Genomic DNA, 22,037 nt, shown 5'->3' on the forward strand with positions numbered 1-22,037 from the left:
AGACACATCAGATTGAGATTTTCCAGATGATAACCATGAAAATTTCACTCCAAGCCAAGTATCCCTCAAGCAGCTTTACAATGCAATACAGAACAACCAAATACTTTTCAATCTTTCATTCTTAGCCATCAAATCTTAATCTCTCACTGAAAACTCCACTCATAATCCCCTTTCTGTCTGACAGCTTAGCCTCAAATCACAAAAGAATTATCAAATCGCTGACAGACCTTTGAATATCTGAATCTGTGACAAATTTCACATTGTTGAGTTTGTCATACTTTGTGTGCCGAGTTGAAAAGATAATTTCACAAGCGCGATCAATCGATTTTCCATTATCAGCAAGATAGGTAGGTATCAAACATATTGGGCAAGTGGGGAGATAAAAAATTGCAAATATTGAAATGCAGGGAAGACATTCACCTTTTAGAACATAGAAAGTAAAGAGATATGACAACTGGCGTGCACATATCGGCAAGGTTATCTGAAATTGCGATTTTCAAGATAGAACAGTATTTTTAAAGTGAATTTCGTCGTTGTATGCGAAAACAAAAAATGAACATTTTCCAATGTTTGTTTTATGATTATTGGAAGGCAATCATGTGTGTCTAGACCTTGTAGATGGTGGTTTGCTATAGGTTCAATGTCCTCCGCTATCTATTTATGAATGTCTGTTACTAGTAAAACTTACGGTCGTGCATCTGCATCTAACTAGTTGGCTTACGATCGTTAACCAAGCCAACTTTTTAGTAGAAATATCTGATTGCTTCTCTAGAATTGGTAGTAACGCCAAAGCTACTAAAATATCTCAACTGGCGATGTCATCCAGCCCATGAGCATACTTATCAGGTGTTGCCCCTCCTTCGTGGTGTAAATTGTACGACTGCAATCGACTGTCAGGTAATTCACGCAGTGTTCACGCAGATAGGGTTACAGCATCAAGGCGGGGTAGTACCTGATAAGTATCTCTGTGGTGCTGGCTGAAACCGCCGCTGAATGAATTCGTAACTCAACCCCAATGCTCCTAACCACTTGCTAATGAACAAATGAATTCAAGTTAGCCATCAACTACCTCCATTGGGAATAGATTTACTAGATAAATAATAACAGTGATTAAAAATGTAATGATCTTTACTGAAATTCTGATACTATGTCTTTTCGCGTTTATCAGCCCCTACCATATATGGTAAACCATCCGAAAAGAATGTAAAACTGAAAGCGGTGATTAATGAATTATGTGAAGAATTCTGTCAAAAAAGGACGTGAAATAGAAATTGAATTGTTTATTTCGAGTGGGTCTGAAATTTAAAAACTGTCACCAGCTGTAACTTTACTGTGTAGAAAATTATGGTTTTCAACCCAAACAAGTGCTCGAAGACGCTGGATACTGTAATGAACGTAGATGTTAAGGGATAGCCAAAAAGACCTTCCAGACAGACTGTCGTCCCTTACGAAGACAAAGCTATCTCGAAACTCAGTAAAGTAGTGTATTTCTATCAGCATCTAAGATGACATATTTTTGTGCCGCTGAACTAGCCAGGTTCGGAACTATGAGAGGCTCCTGTTGAATACTTGATTGTTGAGAGAATTCTGCCCATGCGATTAAAGATAGCTTATCCAGCCGTGAACGTTCATTAAAAATCTAGGCCAACGGTTTCTGCATTTTTTTTTTCAAGACGTAGCCGAATTGGAGATCGTTTGATAACTCAAACTGGGTTCTGGAATGCGATATTTTGGGGATCGGGATATAAGCGCATTAGATTGCCCACAAGGGTGACAGAGTGCTCTATGTTCACGCAAACAGCGTTCATGAAAATGTCCACCCCAGCGACAATTCCAGCAAACCTAATAGACCTATAAACTGGATCTTTAAATGGTAGATGTTCTGAGATGCACTGGATGCTTACTTTCTTCACAGGCTCAGCAGAAAAGCTGTAGGAACGGGGTCTCTAATTTTGTTGCCGTTGGAAAAATCAGAGCCGACGAGAAATGGAGAATTCGCTTGTATAAGCCGGGTCTCAATCCACGGGGTAGCAGTTTGGTCCATTTGTCTCCAAGTATTCTAGCCGATCAGGTGATACATGCTAGCTATTGGAATCTTAGAACAGACCTTGCGTAGCAACTCGTGTTAGGTCAATGCTAGTCTTCAAATGATGACGAAGAACTTCGCAGTAAGAGGGTCATTTGATTCTTCGGACAGTTCGATAGCACCATTAGTACCGAACTGCTTTTCTCCGTTTGGAAAAAGTATGTATAGGAGAACGCACCAGACCTAAGATTCCCTGCAGGTTTGACCTGGTTTGATGTGGTCAATTTTTCCAAGCAAAAATGTTATGCCACCAAAATCCTTAAAAATTGTCAGGATTATATTTGCCTTCAGGTTCATGAAAGAGGCGACAGTTGTATCTATGATTTGAGGTAGACTTCTTTGATGACTAATGTACTGAATGTGTTTCCCGGTTCAAAAATTAGAAAGCAGCTAATCACATTCGAACCAAATCTTCATTTTGTAAAATAATGTAGGCATCCGCCGCCCAGCATCTCCGTGGAAAACCCACCTCAACCTATAGAATCTTCTCCCATAGCCTCGTGAGCTAAGGAGAGCAGTATTCGAAAGAGTCTCGGGTAAATGACATATTTATTTTACAACTTGAGAAAGGGGGATGAAAACTCTGAGGGTACGTCTGCCAAATTTTCAACTTCTTAAAACTCTCACCTCATAAGGCTCATGGCATGATCCTTATGTTAAACCTCAAACATTTATACAAAATACCCACAAACGAACACTTGCTTCATAGGGAAAAGCGGTATAACTCAAAACTGAGAAGATGAAATCAAGTGCATGTACAGCTCAGCTAGGAACAAAGTTTGTAACCGGAATATGCTATTTTCCACAAGTTTACTCTTATAAAACGAAACGAATGTTTGGCCCCGCCGGCGAGCAATATATGTAAGGAAGGACGGAAAAGGACGTTTTGGGCACGTCAACCTAGCTTATGTCGCAAATTTCACGTGTCCCTAAAAATTTGAGAGGACCATGAGAAATTACTAAAACAGGAATTGATGTTATATGTCGCGGATGAGGAGGGAATATCCACGACGGATCGCATCCTCGACCGATGCTTCTTTTGCCACGCGTGGGGGTGGTGTGTCCCAAGGGAATTCCATCTTACTTCATACTAAGGACATCCCCATATTTCATGGCCGGGAGGTGTAATTTTGATGTTATTTGATGACGTTATATCGGTCGCAAATGTCCTCATTTTTTATGTGATCATATGAAGTAATGCCACTGCTCGTATCTTCATTCCTAATCTGGACACCATGTTCGAGATTAACTTTTTCGTAGGCGTTAGGAAAATATCAAATAACATATATGTAGAGAAATGTATAAGGCTCGCGCGTTGGATATGCGACGAGTGCACGTTTATATCGAAAATAAAGAGGAGCGAAGAACTTCGCTACCGCTCTACGACTCTGAGCAACGAGTCTATAACATATAGAAGAGGAGGTCTATTTCACTTCCATATTTCGTTGATCAAAACAATACGTGCTGGGGCTGCCTCTCGAAAACAATGATCAATATGACATTCTGAATAGAAAACTCGCTAAACAACAGGGGCTTTCGAATTAAGCAATTGCAAACAAAGCTTAGAGGGCTTTTTACAGGACTCCTCTTGAAAAACGAAAATTGACAAACTATTGCCTTCATCTTACAAACAATGGTTACCAACCTATGTATATACCGACTAGATACAAAACTTAATCCAAACTAAATCCTTAAAATAACATTTAAGCTAAAAGCTTACTCTAAAATGGCCATTCCATTATTCATATCCGCTCTCAAAGCTTTGAAAAGGAGGTTAGGCAATTATTTTGCCTTCCAAAAAGAGAGATCAGTTAGCTCACATAATGAAAAATTGCCTCCTAGTTTCTTCCCCGCACTTGCGTCCTTGGCTAAAGCCATTAATCTTCAATTTACTATTACAAGTGGATATTGATATTTTATTTCGGTTGCTATTGTTATATTGCTATCGCCTCCACAAGGGGCAACCAGATGGATAGACATAGAATAAAAGAGTTATGGATTGTGGAACAGGAGTGTTTTGATTGAAATTTTATCCCAGATTACTTTACGTTGCTAACTGGGAATAACTGAATGTCAACGAATAGCTGAACAAGGAAAGAAAATGGTTGGACTAGGTAAGGCCATGCTCTATATCATAGCTTATAGAATGGACTTAAGGGGGTTTCTGCAGTCAATTACTACAAATTATAGTAATATACTATTATTAATTTTATTTGAACAGATATCAGTATGGCGGGTATTTCGGAGCCTAGGCACCATAAAATGGCAGCTTCTTGGTTATTTTCAGATTCTTCGGTTGGTTAGGTTCCGAAAATAACCGCGTGAAGCAAATGACTTTTGCCGTCCGCGCCCTTCCTCCATGTGAATTAAATGTCAAAACTGAGGTCAGTTTTGAGTACTAATCGAGAGTTTTCATTCGATACCCCACATGACTGTATTCGGTGAAATAAAATGTGGCGCCCTCTTTTCCATGTAAGGAGGGCTCCCCCTTAAATTCCACGTAGGACGCTCTAACTTACTGTATCCGTGTTTCACACAAAACCTTAAAATCGGTTTGTACTCAGAAAAATTGCTGGCGGCTGAAACCTAACCGGAAACAAATGACACGGTAGTAAGTGATAGATAATGTTGACATTGTGAAAACCACCACAGTACGTAGCAGAGCTTATTGAGTTTTGGCTATCGAGCAGGTATGTGCTACCTCCCCACTTGATATTCACTGCCAACATCTTCTTTATAAGGTCCTACAAGAAACGAGCAAAAAATATCCTGTGGTATAAACCGTTTTGCTGTAAATCCGGGCGTTTAGCAAGGGTCAATTTGGGTTTATCACCTGATCATACCCAAAAATTCAGGTGCATTATTAGATTTGCTCCATACTATCGCTGGGAAATCCAGAAACCTTTTCAATAGTCAGAGATCGTAACCGTGAAGCCCATCCTATTCGAAATGTGTCTGATGTTTCGGTTGCAATATATGATAGTTTCAAAATTTGCAAGTTACATGCTTATCCGAAAATGTCTACTCCTTTCCGGTGTATTCTTGAACTACTGGCTCATTGGGCGTGTGGATCAGTAGGAGGAAGTGGGGCATTGTATAGGATCACACATTAAGAAAGAATGGCAATCTTATTATGAGTGTGTCGTAAAATGAAATTCACTTTCCCAGGAGGACTGACGAAGGCACAGTGGAGGGAGGGTCAAGTTTTTTAAAAAGTCCTCAGGAGACTTGAAGCATACTACCAGGTCTGGTTGCTCTCACTATGACCAATATAAGAGCTTATAGGAACCACACACTACAAAAAGCGCTTAAATTTCAATGTTACACCTATCATTACTCTTACTTATATCCAAGCTTAAAACTGATGACGGAAACAGAATTCCTTATTCCGCACTTTGTGATGATGGGTGGTTTTTCTGTTTTCTACTTCACAGATCTTCGTCTTCACAAGAGGAGAACTCCACATCCTCAATAAATTTCAAACCATATTTAATGCCATCTTTGGTGTTAACCACTGTCGTAGCTCTTGCTGGGTAAGTACATCATTTTACATAATATTCCAGTATAGCGTGTCTAGTTTTTGCGGCATATCCATATAGACCATACACTTTTTGAGTTCATTATTAGTGTCATAACAGACCCTTCTTTACTTAGGGTAGGAACGAAGTAACTGGACATGTCAATCGTCACTACGAGCCTGTCAATGTGGTTCAGTCAAGTAGATAAGCAATTTTATGGTTTGAATAGAGTGTTTACTTTACGAAAACCAAACTGTCAAATTGAAAGGTTTCCAGACCATCAATGGTCCAGAGTAGTCATTAATCAAATGATGTTTCGCTTGGAGATTTACCAACTTCCGGTATCAACACAAGCTTCTGTCTCAACTATAATGCAACACAGTAAATATATCCAGGTTTGTCTTTACTGCAAGCTTAGAGGCTTTATTAGGTTTTCCTTCTGGCCTCTTTATTTATCATGCAGGCTTCTGATATTACTCAGGATCCCTCCCTTAAAAAGGGAGTAACCCCAAAATCGTTTTCAGCTGAAAATTAGTGAAGAGATTCGCGGTGAAGTATAGCTTTTGAGTAGCGCCTTCACAACCCCAGAGACGTACCACAAACTTATGTTCCGACTCATACAGAGTCCTTTATTTTAGTTCGCTGTAGAGTTAAATTCAGGTTTTTTAGACTTTTTTAGAAGCTTGCTCTTTCGTCATCGGCCTTTCCTACTGCCGTTGCAACTATTATTTGGCTCAATGGCGACAACATTTGGCAATTTGGCATCAATTTAGTTGGGTTTTCTGCTGGAGAGTGTACACCGTGTACTAGAAATTTTCTTGATCACGGGAAAGTTGACCAAAGTTCATCTTTTTCCCAAGATTAGCGCTACCCGTCCTATGCTAGAGGATAAGTTAGAGCAAAATAGGAGGAGAATGAATAACATCCATTAAATTTTTCCAACAATATCTCCATTGATACTACAATCTCAAGCGCCAGCATATCATTTAATCGCCATTATATCAGCAATTATTTCTCAACAACAAATTTCCTGCCCACCCTCATTCCAGAAATTATCCCATATCAAACAAATATAAGATCTAAGAACTATTAGATTAACACCAAGTGAACTGCGTTAAAGTATTATCAAAAAGTAAACCAAGTGTAATCTGAAACACTGCACAAGCCGCCCCCCCTTTCTAGCGACGCTCTATCATCTCGAATTAAGAATAAATAAGAGCAATAAAATCTCCCTAATCATAGTTAATGCGACGCGAATTCCCGGAACCCTCAATCCAAGCCCAATCTTATTACAAGAAAAGGAAGACGAGCTGGGATTCAACATATCAACGCATTCCTCCTCTACGGAATCATGGAAGCTGCTGTAACTGCATACTCAACTCTATCCGTGTGAGGTAATCTCCACGTATCACCGATTTACAAGTCTCCGGGATTATCGCTGTATCCAAAAGACAACATAGACAAAGAGCTCACATAAAAGCATGTTTGAATAGTTTATGTCTTCACTAGCTACGGCGGCAGCTTAGTCTTCCAAATCCAGCTAGAACGTGGCAGCGGTGCTCTACTAAGAATGCACGAGATACTGTGCCTAATCCCATAGCCCACACTTCCTCCTTTTCGTTAATGAAATACGCGGGGTCTGTTCCGCGTTTCATTGCACCTTCATCATGTCGGTCGTCTAGAGCACTCGTTCAAGCGTTCCCTGATGGATGCAGCGCCTGCTAAGATTTTTTCTGTTGCGTCTATTATTATTGATTTTCATTTCAGCCTTTCATGTTGATTTTTTCCCCCAATTAATTCTCGTTCTTCTGGAAAATACATTAGCCTAGGGCTAGACTGGGCTGGCCCATTAGAACAGGGAGGAGAGTTAACTAGGGTCAGATATTCTATTCTATGCTGGTGAGTGATGGAAGTGTGGTTAATCGATTTTTGGGGTAAATGAAGACAGAGAATAGGGAGTTGTTGGTGACTTAACCCTTTAGTAGACCAGTTCGAAACAGAAGATAAGTAAAGATCAATTTTCCACCCCCTGTGGTTGTCCCAGCAACAATGGATTTCCGCTTTTATGCCTGATGTAATGTCACTATAAAAATACACATTATGCCATGCGGGACGATTTTGGACTAAGAATGTGTAGACTAAAACTAACAGACAAGGGGTAGCTTTCTTGTCCACCCTAAAAAACGAATCGAGTCCGCAGGTAACTAGGCCCTTGAAACGACGAATAGTAAATATTCAGTGGCTAACTCCCATTAACTAATACAGAAGCTGCAACGCATTGAGAGGCTGGGTGAGGACCAAGTGACGGTATCGTTCGACGTGAAAGCATTCTTTCCCAACACGACAGTGGAAGAGTCAATTTTCGAACTCTAAAGTTGGCTGAGCCAGTTTGGATTTGGCCCGGAATGGAGAAGAAAAGTTCGAACCTATGCAAATCTTGACAGGCTCTGCATGAACGAAAACTGTTCTACGTTTCGGGATAGATTCTACAAAAATTACTTGGGGTGTAGCGATGGGGAACCCCCTCTCGCCGTTACTCACTGAAAGGTTCTTGTCATCAATCGAAGAAGAAATTAATTCGACGGGAATAATGCTTAGAGTATGGTTTCGGTATAGGGCTAGAATAGACGATATCGACTCCTCTATAAACAAGATTTATCATAAAATCGAGTTTATACTAGGTAGAAAAGGATGAGGCTCTACCCTTCCTAGATCTGAATATCGTCAACTCTAGCGGGAAGCTTAAGATCGAGATATACCGTAAGCCTAGAGCAACGCAGAGAACGATACCAGCACCTTCACACCATACATTTTCCCAAAAAATGGCAGCCTATAATTGTATGATCCGCCGACTGATCACATAAACTCTTTCGGAATACGGCTTCAATAAGAAACGACAGCATATTTTTGACACCGCAATCTTGAACTTTTGATTTTTATCAACTAGACTGGACTTCTAACCAACAAGTTTTACTATGTCAAATCGATTCTCTGTCTTTGGCGACACGGCTGATTAATGGCGTGCGACGGCATTCTCTTCTGCAACAGATGGCAGAAGAGCAATTTGAAATTGAAGAATCACCACGAAGCGGTTTGAGTCGTCTCCATCGACGAGAACTGGTCACTCTGACGACGGAACCACCCCCGTCTGCAAATCCTCAGAACTCGAACAAGAAACCAACAATAGCATGATGGGTTACCACACTGCACACCGATTAATCAGATGAAGGCGCCAGCGGAGTTTAGTAAAAATATCAGGCGATGATCCGCATCAACTTAATGCTCGACCGGACCAAATGGTCCAGCATTAAGTTGATCCGAACTTAGGACCCCACAATTCTTAAAAAAAATATTTTCAGCTCTGGTTATGGACCAGGCGGATTTGAATTATATAAAGGAGCACTCAACATCTGCGAGCCGCTTTCGGTCACGCTGCTCCCAGGGCAGAGGTGTGGCAGCGTCTGTCGATTTGCCTCTGCCCTGGTAAGAAACCGTAAAGCCGTCATTGCCTGACATTTTTGTAAAGTTTGGGTGCTAAGCCCTAAACGAGGGGTCTGTGGACCAAAAAAAGAGGGAGTAAGTTGCTCCCCGTTTGGTCCGGTCCAGTTGATGCGGACTTAGAACCCCACAATTCTCAAAAAAAAGGAGTTTAGTAATTAAATATAAAGTGAAAAACAATTAATATTATTGACGTTATCTGAACTTAATCAATCCTGTTGATGTTATCTGTATTTTAAAAAGGTATCGCAAAATAAAACCATTGGACCGAAACTCCATAAATAATTTGATATCACGGTTAGACGCGTTTTATTTTTAAACAAAAAGTTCTCACTATTGAAATTTGACAGTTTCTTTCGTTTGTTTTTGTTGTGTTATTGCTGCCTCATTGGGTAACTAGATGGGCATTAGATATCCCGGGTGCATTAATTAATATTTGCAGGGATTACGACTGTGAGGGAGTGGAGTTACATGCAGCTCAACTATGTACAAGGGATTCCCTGCAGGGTATGTTGCAAGGAACATCTAGGTAGTGAAACTCCCAACTCTGTCCCCATTGAAGTCGCTTCGGAAATGCGAGAGACAGGCAAGCTAAGAATTTAATCCGCAATTGGGTGCATTTGCAAGGGTCATTCGATCCCTTATGATGTCTTTTCGTGCCCTTTATGAAGTGACCACATATGTTACATCGAGGGCACCGATTATTTTCTTCCAAGTTACTACCGTATGGACTGAAAACTAACTTTACAATGCTACCGCGGGCATTAAACAAAAATGATGAGTGATGTCGAAAATCCTCCGGAATACTTGCCTGTCCAATGAATATGAGGTGCATATTGGTCCTTTCACTAATAATATGAATCAGCCGAGGGCTGGCAGGCAAATAATCGGTTATCTGCGGGGTCTTGTACCGTGTTCTTTTTAGGCAGAAGTAGGAGGAAGCAGTTTATAGCTCTTCGAACCTTTATCCGCGGAATTCATGCCTGGCACAATTTCGATAAACAATCTGCGTTTTATTCTTCAGCCATCTGCTAGCAACGCTGTGCTGATTTGAGTCAGTCTACCAATGTCCTGCCTTAATGAGACGAAGAATATTCCATGGAGGACCTTTTTGGTCACTCAAACTAACGCGAAAACGAATCTTCTAATTCTGTAACCTGAGAGCTGCAACTGCAACATAATACATAACAAGTGGCTGTAGTTACAGGAGCGACATATCAGTGCATAGTCGAGACGCAATCTCATCATTGATTTAAGATAGAATTTGCGGAGTTGTTGGAGATGCGTAGAGCTGACAAATACAAGATCTATGCATCCAAAGGATTCATTTCATTGGAGTGATGCTGCTTGGCATTTGTTGGAATGACACGATGCTCGCGCCAGGGTCGATCAAAAAGTCGAATTAGATGGTGACGTCCAAAATACGAAAGCAATTTTGGAGTGATTTGCTATCAAACGCGGAATTTGACAGTACCTAGCTTTTTGACTGATCCGATTGACTCGAGCATCAATCGCAGCACCGACGAGCGGCGGGTCCAAACATATTGAGATAAAAATACCAAGATACTAGAAGGTTTAGCAGCTTAAGTACTGAGGAAGAGAGTAAGTTGCTCTCGAAATATTTACTAACTATTAAAATATATTGTAGTAGGAGAAAGCTACCTAGTTTTATTTTTTTTACCTATGTTGTTACCGCAGTGCGGCGTGATATTGTAACTATCAGCACATCTTTCCTCGCTTGACTCTTGGTAACGAGTTTCCACGATGGCCTTAAGTCGAAAATGCTTCTTGACGATGACCGGAATTACATTACTAGAAGTTATAAAGCGGTACTGGCCTGCAATCCGCTGCGCAATCACGTGCGCGTATCGCGGGGAATGCTCAGAGAATCTTTGGTGTAACAAGGGGCGGTAGGATCTGATACGTGCCCTACCGTTGTAATTTTTTAATAGAACCGGATGATAAAAAAAGTAGTTTGACGTAGCGTCGCTGGCGCAGGCGGCCTATTCGCTGCGGTAAACGCATCGCAGTAAACTGAATGGCTTGCCAGTGTTCCTATAAACAGCTGTAATGACACTGAGCAGGAAAAGAGAAAATTATATAGCTCAGTATCCTTGATTTGCTGATTTGTTAGGAGTTGGGAGTCGATATCTGATGGCAAGGAAATTGACTCAGTCATGGACAGTGCGTCGGCAATGACGTTCGACTTGTCGTCTTTGGACTTTCAGCCACATGGATTTAATGGTAGGCCCTTAATTTTAGAGCAGTGTTTTCCCAGTTAGATTGGTGGCGTTGTCCTGGGGCACTGGGTATTGGTCTGTAATTACCGTAAGGCGTCCAGTTACCGTCTTTTTAGGAAACAAACGCAAGGAGCTTGCCGAAGATCGACACAAGTCTTTCTGCATCACCTATTCCTGACTTAGCTTCTGTGGCATGAGATGTCGCGGGTTCTCGGCTACTCACTGGCCAGAGACTACGATATGGTGATTGACTCCACTTCTAGCTTCTGCTTGAATACCAGGTTTAGAAAGTTCGGGAATTTTCACAAAAAGAAAACATGGTAACAGGAAACACCTCTAACTGATGAAATCCCAGAATAGCTAGCGCGGTGAAGTCCTACATCCTAGTGCAAGCGTTTTCAGCCCGAATGTACTGATATTTATCCAATTGGCTGGATGCAGCTGAAATATTGTTTGACTTATGGTGCTGATGTTTGCTAGGAATGACAATACGTGAAGCAGGTGGTAACGTCGAAAAAACGAAGGTAGTTTTGGAGTGATTTGTTTTCCAGCGGCGGGTTCAAACATATTGGAATAAAAATAACAGGAGGAGTTTTCGATTTTTCGTGCTGGCATTCGGTTGCGAGACTAGTTCCTACCAAGCACCGATTTGTGAACGAGATAGTGAGGAGATATACCGTGGGGTTCACATATCTGGAGAATCCGGTACGCCAGTTGTCAAGATGGACGTTGTTGGGTAGTAGTAACAGCCACAATCCTGTAGGGCATCCGAGTTTCCGTGTCTCCCGACGAACACGCTTTAAATGTGCCGTATTACCCTTCCGCTGGGGCCACTAGACTATGTCCACTACTTGATTTCCGCAATCCAGGGTTTTAAGGATATTTGGCTCCGTAAGCGACTGAAGCGCACATTTTTTCTCTCTGCATGTTAGCGACTTGGAGGTTACAGTTTTTTGCTTTTTCTTAAATCGGTTTCGGTTGAAATTTTGGATTTTCAGCCCAACTTCTACTATATAAAACGGGCATAGGATATGGGATTTTTTCGTAAAATTTTTTGATTGTAAGTCATTCCTCCCGCGCACGAGTGGTTTTCATACCGAAAGCGGGCAGGCGCGGTCATGAGTCCGCGAAGGACTTTCGACCAATCAGCCTGACCTCTTTCGAAGTGAAGACCCTAGAGCGCGTCCTGGACATTCACTTAAGGACGACTATGGAGAGAACGCTTTTCTCCAAGTCCCAGCGTGCCTACGTCAAAGGGAAATCCACAGAAACCGTCCTCCACGAGGTAATTGGCACGGTTGAGCGGTCACTGCAGTACAAGCACTATACCCTAACCAACGGCATCAAGGAAGCCTTGACCGGTATTGGATTGGAGGGGAATTCCCGTATTGGATTATATCCATGCTAAGTACCAGGATAATCCAGTCGGATCTGGGAGGCAACCACTTGATCAGAGCTGTGAACAGAGGCACGCCCCAAGGTGGTGCCATCTCATCGGTGCTCTGGTTAATATAATAGTAATGGACGAAATTTTACCAACATTTGACAGCAGCGGGGTGAAGGTGGTGGCGTATGCCGACGACTTGGTAATATTAGTATCAGGGATGTTTCCGTCCATTACGAGCGACATCATGGAAGGAGCGTTGCGAAAGATGTGCCTGTGGGCCGCAAGATGCGAACTCAGCATAAACCCAACCAAAACGCAAAGGAGGAAAGAACCTCTAATGTAAAGTATCTGGGTGTAATCCTGGATCCAAACCTAAATTGGAGATTGAACATAGAACTGAGGGTCAAGAAGGCCTGTATAGCCTTCTATGCCTGCAAGAGAACATTTGCAAAGAAATGGAGTCTCCGGCTGAGTATGGTTCTCTGGATGTAGACCACTGTAGTGCGTCCGATCCTAACGTACGGTTCTATTATATGATGGCAGGCTTTGAGAAAAAATACAATAGGATGAAGCTTAATAAGATTCAAAGAACAGCGTATGCAGGTACTACTGGGACTTTGCAGTCCTGCCCAGCAGATGCTCTTAATGCTCCCCCTAGACCTCCACATTAAATACGTTGCAGCGTGCAGTGTCGTCAGACTGCGTGAGTCCGGATGCTGGGCAGTGAAGTCCTACGGCCACAGCAACATCCTAGACGAAGTACTTCGGGAAATCTGGGCATTCCCACGGAATATGGCACACGTAAGCTGAACTTCACGAGAAACTTTCCTGTGGACTTTCCAGCCAGGGCAAAGTGGAAGACCGGCGACGTGTTGCAAAGTTATGACTCAGTATTCTTTACCGACGGATAAAAGATGGCCAATGGAGTCGGCACGGGGGTTTTCTCGAATACACACAGTGTATCCAAGTCGTATTGTCTCCCAGGTTTCGTCAGTGTATTCCAAGCGGAAGTACTGGCGATATTGGAAGTCTGTCAATGGCTGGAGCGAGATTCGAGCCACAAGCGTAACATAGCCATTCTGACAGACAACCAAGCGACCATCAAGGCCTTGTACTCAGCGACGACATCTTCCAGGCTAGTGGGACAGTGCAGAGATGCGCTGACCCGTCTGGGTGGCACGCTCATGGTCACCCTCCTCTGGGTTCCCGGGCATAGGAATATAGACGGAAATGAGCGGGCTGCCGGATTGGCCAGGCGAGGCTCTACTCTTGGTAGTCCTACGGTGAATACAGTCGGTGTTTCGCTGGCGGCTGTCGAGGGCCGAGTCGACTCGTACTAATTAGCATCCGCGGGCCCAAGATGGCGAAAGCTTACGAACTGTGCCAAGTTAAGAAGAATTTAGCCCGCTTATAACATAGCCCGATCACGAGAGCTCCTGTTCCGGACGCGTGCAAATGCATTTAAGATTACGGCGATCTGCACGGGGCACTGGCCCATAAGGGGACCATGCTGCCAGCCTTGGCATACCCCACAATTAGCATTCCCGAAACTGTGGAGAAGGAAGGGAAACCCTCATGCACTTTCTCTGCGATTACCCAGCTCTACCTAAAACCAGGCTACGGAGACTGGGTAAACCATTCATTGGGGACGTCAGAGAAATTTCTACGTGCAAGGTGGGAGGGCTGCTTTCCATCGTGAATGCTACGGGTTGGCTTTGAAAATCCGAGCCGGCTAAACTCTGCCTCCCTGCTCCTATAACAGCAGTCACGACCTTAGGAGTTTGTGGCATCAAAACGGCGCACGACAGCGCTAGTTGGTCTCCACGGAGTGGCCTACCTACCCATCCCTCTCAACACTCCTTTTCATTGGTGTGAAGGAACAGTGGCACGGATCATGATAGATTTGGTGTTTACCAAGATGGTTTCAGGAACCTTTCAGGGGGTGAGTGCGTGCGAAAGCTTTCTTCAACATCTGCTTTATACAGTGTTGCTACTACCTCCTTAGCACTATAACATCCCTGGTTCTTCAAAGCAATTCAAACCTTGGATTCGGGTTACATAAGAAAGTAAAAACTATAAGAATCATGATTCTAACCATATCACATTCTTTATACCTATAGTAAAAGTAAAAGTCCCAGAAACGAATAGTTCTTTTCTCGATGATGAGACCCAAAAACCCGGTTTCTTTTAGGATGACAAATGTAGGGTAGACGATTAAATCGAAAAGAAGAAGGAATTCAAATGGACACCAACAAATTTGACAGAAACTGACAAACGCATACGAAGCCTATGGACCAGAGATAGTTCTCAATAGAATCATCAATTCTCACGACAAATTTTCAAACAAGATTGAGTAATTTATTCAAATTTTCAAATGCCATATTCATTCCAGGGTTAAAACACATCCCATCACCCAAAGCCCTAGCAAAGTTCACTTGGATGAATTAAATAACGTACAAACAGCAGTATATCGGCCTCAAAATGACACGTTTAAAGGCAAAAAGGGAACCTTCCGTACGTGCACTCTCCTTATGCAGCGACTTCATGTATATTATAGCCGATTTTCTATTCCGTGTTTGTTGTCAGACCAGGCAGGGGTGCAATGAAACCTATTCAATGCATATGCAACCAACAGTTGAATTACCTCTCGCCGGCCTTTAATGCAACTAAAGGGATGAAAAATGGATAGAATGCATTCGCTGCACCAACGACCAACGTTTCCATTCCGTTGCCATCCTACCCAAACTGGAAACGAGGAACAGATGCACAACATGCACTCGATTCCGACTTTTGCTGGCGGGAAGAGGGACGAAAAAAAAATTTTGATAGTTGAGTAAGGGCAAAAAACGGAAATCTAAACATTCTATTTTGGGAAATTTTCTTTCAGTTTTTCATCACAATCAAATGTAATGAAGTCTGACTGCAACGGGATGTGGAAAATTGGTGGAAAGTTTTCTGATTGCAGCGATTTGGGATGTCTCGGATCTGAGCTGGGGTTAGAATTGAAGTTAATGGAAATAATAGCGGACGATGATCCGATGACGAGTTAGTGAGCTGTTGATTTAAAATTCCCGACACCGTCATCATTAGACAAACAAGATGTGTGAAGAAGCGACTATTGAACTTTTCCACACTTTGTTCAATTACCGTCGGCTGTAGTTCTCCACACTTTTAGAATTTTCAATACGGTCACGTACGTGGCTCGAGGGAACTGTTCCGATGATAAAAGCATTTTGTTGGGAGATATTTTGAATTCTGATCGGTTGCCGCCAGCATTAAACGATATCGGAAGGAACCTAGTAACCATGTTTTCTACACTTTCCTCCATGACGTTGAAATTCAACGGAACAACAAATAAATTTATATTTCGGATCAACACATTTTCGAAGTCATGATCTGGAATTGCTGTGAACGTCTGCCGCTCGGTGAAGACCAAGAATTTCACTTGACTGTAAACAAAACACGTATTTCTTTTTGAAATATTGTCTGTCTTTCCAGTTCTATTCTGAGTAATGTGGCACGTTAGTTACTAACCCGAATTCTAACTGCAAACACCCAACTACCCGGGAGTGTGTTCACCTTTTCGTTACGTACGAGTCGAAAATTGATTAAGTCAATTGTCTTGTTTATGGCGGTGCCGGTCTTCACGAAATTAAGTGCAAGTAAAAGCGAACTGAAAGTCATTAATTAGCAGCCATAAATTCTGGAGAATCGGGGGCACCCCTTGAAAACTAAGAAAGGTATTCAGCATAGTTTCCAAAGTCATTCATGTTTTTTTCTAGTCGTTTCGGCATGAAAGATACTCGTGCAAACCCAGGCGTCTTGCATTCAGTTCGAAAGTCAAGTCTTAATTTAAACTCGTATTTCTTTTGCACATCTTCAATTGATTCAATTCAAGCTCCGGAGCCATGCCAATGTAGAGGCAACCCACTATGTAAGCGAAACCTATTGTTATACGTATCTGCCAATAACAGTAATCGAAAATAATAAATATTCAATTTCACCTTGCACGTGCTGACCTTGTAGTGAGATGAATTCCGATGTGAGATGAGCATCAATGCTTCATGCAATGTGACGTCAAGCAGGGGACATGCACGGGAAAGCAGCAAATTAATTTTTAAAAATAAATTCAAATTAGTTTCGTAAACAATGAATGGATTCTAGCAGGAAAAAATAATCAATCAACGGCAAGAAACAATCTATTGTCTCATTTTCATAAAACACGAGAGATAAAAGACAGCCCCGGCGCTTCCCAATGATAAAAAACTTCAATGAACTCCCAGCAAGACATTCGCGTGTTTGTTTGGTAATGCTTTATTCGAGTATTCCATAAGTATTACAACCTAATAAATATGTATCTGCAAACAAGCCGGCACAGACCATATTCGACAGTCAATCGCAAGCTGAATACCAACAATCTTTCGCACTCCAGCCTTTGTTTTCTTCAATGATTTAGTCTACGCTGAAAACTTTAAAGATGCATCCATCAGACACATAAAAAATCGCTCTGAAAATTGGCATATCATTTTGAAAATGGAAGCATGTCAGACTAATAGAAAACACCGCCGTGCACAATGGATTCGTTTTATAGGTCAGTGCATTCTTAAATTAGCATAACTGAACAAATGGAGCGCCAGCAGTTAGCATTTCAAATGGAGAGAGCTCTACAAATTATGTTAACAATCTTGCACAAAGGGAGATGCATACGGGAAGTGGATGATGCAAATTATTAGGTTGTTGACCGGTAGTCTTTGTGGCTGGAACATCAGTTAGGATTTCGCGCTGTATCAGCATTAAATGTTCGAATCATAGCTTTAGGGACACATATGCGTGGTGGAAGGCAAGAATCAGTCGCCACTCAGAACGATTATTGCCTGTTGTATCTGAAAGTCCTCCTTAGTAGTCGCTTGGGTCCATTTGCGGTGACAATCTCTTAAATGAGAGTCAAAGTGGCTATGGTGAGTGAATTCAGAATAAAAAATGAAAACTGGAAAGGAGATATTCTCCTCCTAGAAACCCACAGCCTCGAGGCTCCGAAACCTCTCAAAAGAACCCTGTGAACAACGGTCATGACATCAAATGTCACAAATGATTTAGAAAAGGAAGTGTTCATGAGGAGGGCTCCATTAATAAGAATATATATAATAAGGTCTTAAGCGGTTAGCACAAGGATGTCAATAATCAGAAAAAGAAAATTCGCAGAAGATATCTCAAAATACTTCTATGCCAAAGGCTACGAAATGGCGAGATTTTCCAGAGAATACTGAAATAATGTCAGGATGGAAAAGTAATTTCAGTACAAAAATCCATGTAGTATATGAGCGTTATTTCGCGGTGATGTCATTTGTTTTTGGGTGGTGTGGCGTTGTACGAATCAGTTCTGCGTCAATTAGCTTTGACAAGGAAGTAAAGAGTGATGACTCCAACTGCAAGCCTTGATCTGTTGCGATCGTGTACCGAATAGTGCCCCTCACCCGTCCTTTTCTGCTACAGTGTGCTTATATTATTTAATTTGAGTTTGTAGTGTCTGTTTATTGTTTGTAACTAAAAAATGCCACTCGATGCAACTGTGCAGCCAAGCTAATGCTGGGTACTGCCAACGTCGCATACCTCGTCCACTCGGTGTAGCTCACATTACGGTACGGGATGCTATCAGACGATTTCGTGAGGCAGACTCATACACCTGCAGGCTAGGTCAAGGCTAACATCGATGCATGTCAACTCGAGATCACCGCTGTGAGTGAACGTACCATTTGAAGAAAACTGACAGAAAGAAATCCGAGGGCTTTTCGCCCAGCTCGCATCCTACAACTGCTCCCACAACACCGCCCAGCTAGATTTGCTTTTGTGCGAGGATAAGCTGACCTGACTGTGGAGGAATGGAAGGATGTCCTGTTCTCGGATAAAAACAAAATAGCCTTAACAGGTCCAGATGGACGTCAGCGTATCTACAGGTCCCAAAATGAAACATTTGCTTCATGCGCTATCGTTGGAAAATTTTCGTTCTCGTAACTTCTTTAAATTCCAAAAAAAAGTTGCTGGCAGCCAAGTCCGGACTGTAGGGTGGGTGGTCAAGTTCTGTGAATCCCGTAGCTTTTAGGGTACCCCTCGCAACCTGAGCGGTGTGATGGGCGCGTTGTCTGACCGTTCATAGTAGTCTCTTTAGCTAAGTAATCAATTAGTAAAATTCTCTCGTTGTCCCAGAAAATGTTAGCCATAATCTTCGACGCCAACTCTTCCACTTTGACTTGCTTTGGTGGTCTTTTTCTCTTTTTAAGGTTTTATGTAAAACCAAACTTTATTAAAATCGGTTTACTGTCTGTCTGCCTTTTTTTCCGGAGGTGGAAATCTTCCAAAGACAATAGTACAAATATTCTACCATGTGGGATTTTACCCCATTCGCAATCGAGCCTTTCTCGTCTCCTCAGCCTTTCTTAACCTGCACTGAATCCACCCTATCATATCCTTCACTGCATTCCAGCTCTATTGTTAAGCATTTCTCCCTTTCGGCTTTTTCACGTGCCTATTAGAGGACTAATCGAGTCCATCATAGATACACGCCATCTCATCGGCTAAAATGTCGATCGGCATCATTTTGGCTACAGCATAGGTCGCATCTCTCCGAGATGGTTCTATATCCACAGCATACTCTTAAGGCGGTCCTTACACACTCATTGTGTTTTTTTGAAGTTGAGCCTTCTGTCAATCATTACTACTTACTGAGCAATGGTTGGGAGTAAATTGTTTGTTTGCCAACTTTGATTTTCACGGTTGTATTCTTTCTTCTCTTGCTGATGAGAACTACTTCTGATTTATGTTCAGCCTTCCTCAACCAGGAATTGATCTCCCATATCGCTTCATTTGCATAGATCTAGATCTCATCTTGATGTTTTGCAACTACTGTTATTCCAATATAATTGGCGAAGCCAGAAATTGGGATTTCGTCTGCGGAAAACGGTCCAATTTTTGGATCTCCCTCTACCCTGTTTGGAGAAGAGGCTGTCGACTTGTTGTGTGCCAGAGGAAAGTAGAAAGAAGGACTTAAACCTAATTTCGGCTGCCGACAGGAATTTTATTTTTATTATGTTCCCTACTTCCAAGTGCTTCAACTTGGTATCAAGTATTCTCCCCGGTGCCAAAACCTACTTTGCACAAGTACCGAATTATGTTCAGGAGGCTATTCTTGGGGAAGTTTAAACAATCTTTCGAGGCGAGAGAATCGTCCTGATAAGTTTGCCCAGTAAAGTTCCCTCAGTCTTTCCTCTTCATTTTTCAATGACGTAGCTATGAATCCATTTCCGCCTCCATGGTCCGTATAGCGGCGTCGCTGCCCCTTTCCTGGCCAGCTCGTCCGCTGATTCATTACATTCTAGCCCAATGTGGCCTGGAACCCCGAGTATCCAGGCCTTATTGAGCGTGCCGAGCGTTTTCAGTCAGTGAAGGTATTCCCATACTATTTTGGAATTTACGTGGTAGGACCTAAGTGTCTTAATAACCAGTTGGCTGTCAAAGTGAAAGTAGGAAATGCGGAACATAATTGCATATCTGTTCAAGCGACTGGGCCTACAAAAGTGTAAGAGAGACGATGAGGGTGTGTGTGGATAAACTTTGCAGTATGTTTGTTTGGTTCTAATAGAAAAAGATTTGGTGTGTTTAGCAGCATTAAGGCTCAGCCACGTTTATGGGAAGCTTGTTCCAAGCTTTTGATAGCAGTGTCAGGCAATGCTACACCCCAATTGCTGGTTCCAGTCCGATTTTTGAAGCGATCAAAGGACTTCGATGCAGCTTGAGTATGGCTACAGATTGCGATGCGCCTGCCCTTTAACCGCTCGTGAATCATCATACACTTCAGCCTGAAAGACTGTTCTATGTTATCCCAAGGGAAAAGCCGATTTCCCGTTTTTGTTCGAGAGTTAGACTCCTGCTCCAGAACTCTGTTCTGTTTTCGAGCCATCGATATAGAAGACGTCAGTATATCCTGATACGCATTCTTCTGGTTTTTTTTTTCCAGTTTTCTCTTCGTTTCAAGATAACATCATGTCCTCTACTAAACAGATGTGTGGGGATTCGGGAATCAGAAGACATCGCGAAAATTGGATTCAATTCTACTAATGACTCTTCCAATGCTCTGTGCCGCCCACGTTCATTATTCTATAGATCTAGATCTAATCGATAGATCCTCATAGATCTGCTCTCGTTGCAGCGCTCTGAATAAATAAATCCAAGAGCTTCAAATGGAGTAATGCATTCAGAGCTGTACCGGATGTCGTGTTCATTGCAAAGGTGATGCCCAGACACACAGTTCTTTGCAGTGTGGCGAATTTTCAGCGAAAACTCTTTTGTTTCTATTTAGCCACATTACGGATGCATATGCGAACATTGGCTTAATGATAGCAACATATAGTTAGCAAAGGTACGCGTACATAGTCCATAAGCTGTGAGAGCTCGTTTCATCTTTATCTCTACATGAAGCTTCTTGCCTAGAATAACTCATAAATATTTCATTTCTTCGGAGAGTTGACGGGTTGTACCCCTCATCTCTGAAAGGCAACGATCATTCAGTTTTCTCCTTTTTGTAAATAATACCATTGTGGTTTTATTTGGAGTTACTTAAAGTGCATGCCTGAGACATCAACGGTCAATTAAATCAACGGCGCGTGGTGTTTTTCCACACCATCCCGAGATCTCGATCAACAGCCACGTCATTCGCATAAGTTTTTGAAAAGGCGTACAGTTAAATTCAATGTCCACGAACACCCCCACCGCGTACTCACCCTTTAGAGTTGCATTCTTTATCTTTGTAACCAAAGAATGAAGAGCAGACTCACATGACTTTCTACGCTGGTAAGCATGTTGGTTTTCACTAAGTGGGTGCGACCTACTTGCGTTCCCACCAATGTGACACTCAACCAGTCTCTATAAAGCTTTCAGCAACCTTCTTTAGCATTGCTGGATAGATGCCATCCATGCCAGGTGCTTTGAAATATTCAAAGGGCAGTATGACAGCTCCAACTTGGCCGACTCCTTTAGAAGGACTCTGCACAGCCTTGAAGTCTCTCTTTCGCCTTCCAGTTCCTCATAGTACGCCCTAAAGGAGTCTCGTTTCGAACACCTAACGAGCCTCTTATAAGAAATTAGATTTTTGTCTGATATTTGTAGCGTAGTCTAAAATTGATAGACATCAAGTAGCTTTGTACTGATGCTCCCGAAATATATATTTACATTGAAAACTAAAAATTGTAGTTTGGGGGTGCCCCTTATATTCATGCTGTGAGTTCCGGAAATTTAACCAGTCTTCGTTCTTATTA

At 42.2% G+C, this 22,037-nt stretch overlaps 1 protein-coding gene and 1 long non-coding RNA gene across 7 annotated transcripts in view; one reads left to right on the forward strand and one right to left on the reverse strand.

Annotated features, from left to right (window-relative positions):
• Positions 1-22,037, reverse strand: part of LOC119647496 (serine/threonine-protein kinase NLK) — a 361,344-nt gene that overhangs the window by 258,662 nt on the left and 80,645 nt on the right. The gene's annotated exons all lie outside the window — the stretch shown is intronic.
• LOC119647499 lies at positions 16,282-16,896 on the forward strand. Its single transcript, XR_005248889.1, has 3 exons — positions 16,282-16,469; positions 16,529-16,663; positions 16,756-16,896. It is a non-coding gene; the product is annotated as an uncharacterized LOC119647499 (long non-coding RNA).

This window comes from Hermetia illucens, chromosome 2 (genome assembly GCF_905115235.1).
Source record: "Hermetia illucens chromosome 2, iHerIll2.2.curated.20191125, whole genome shotgun sequence".
NCBI lineage: Eukaryota > Metazoa > Arthropoda > Insecta > Diptera > Stratiomyidae > Hermetia > Hermetia illucens.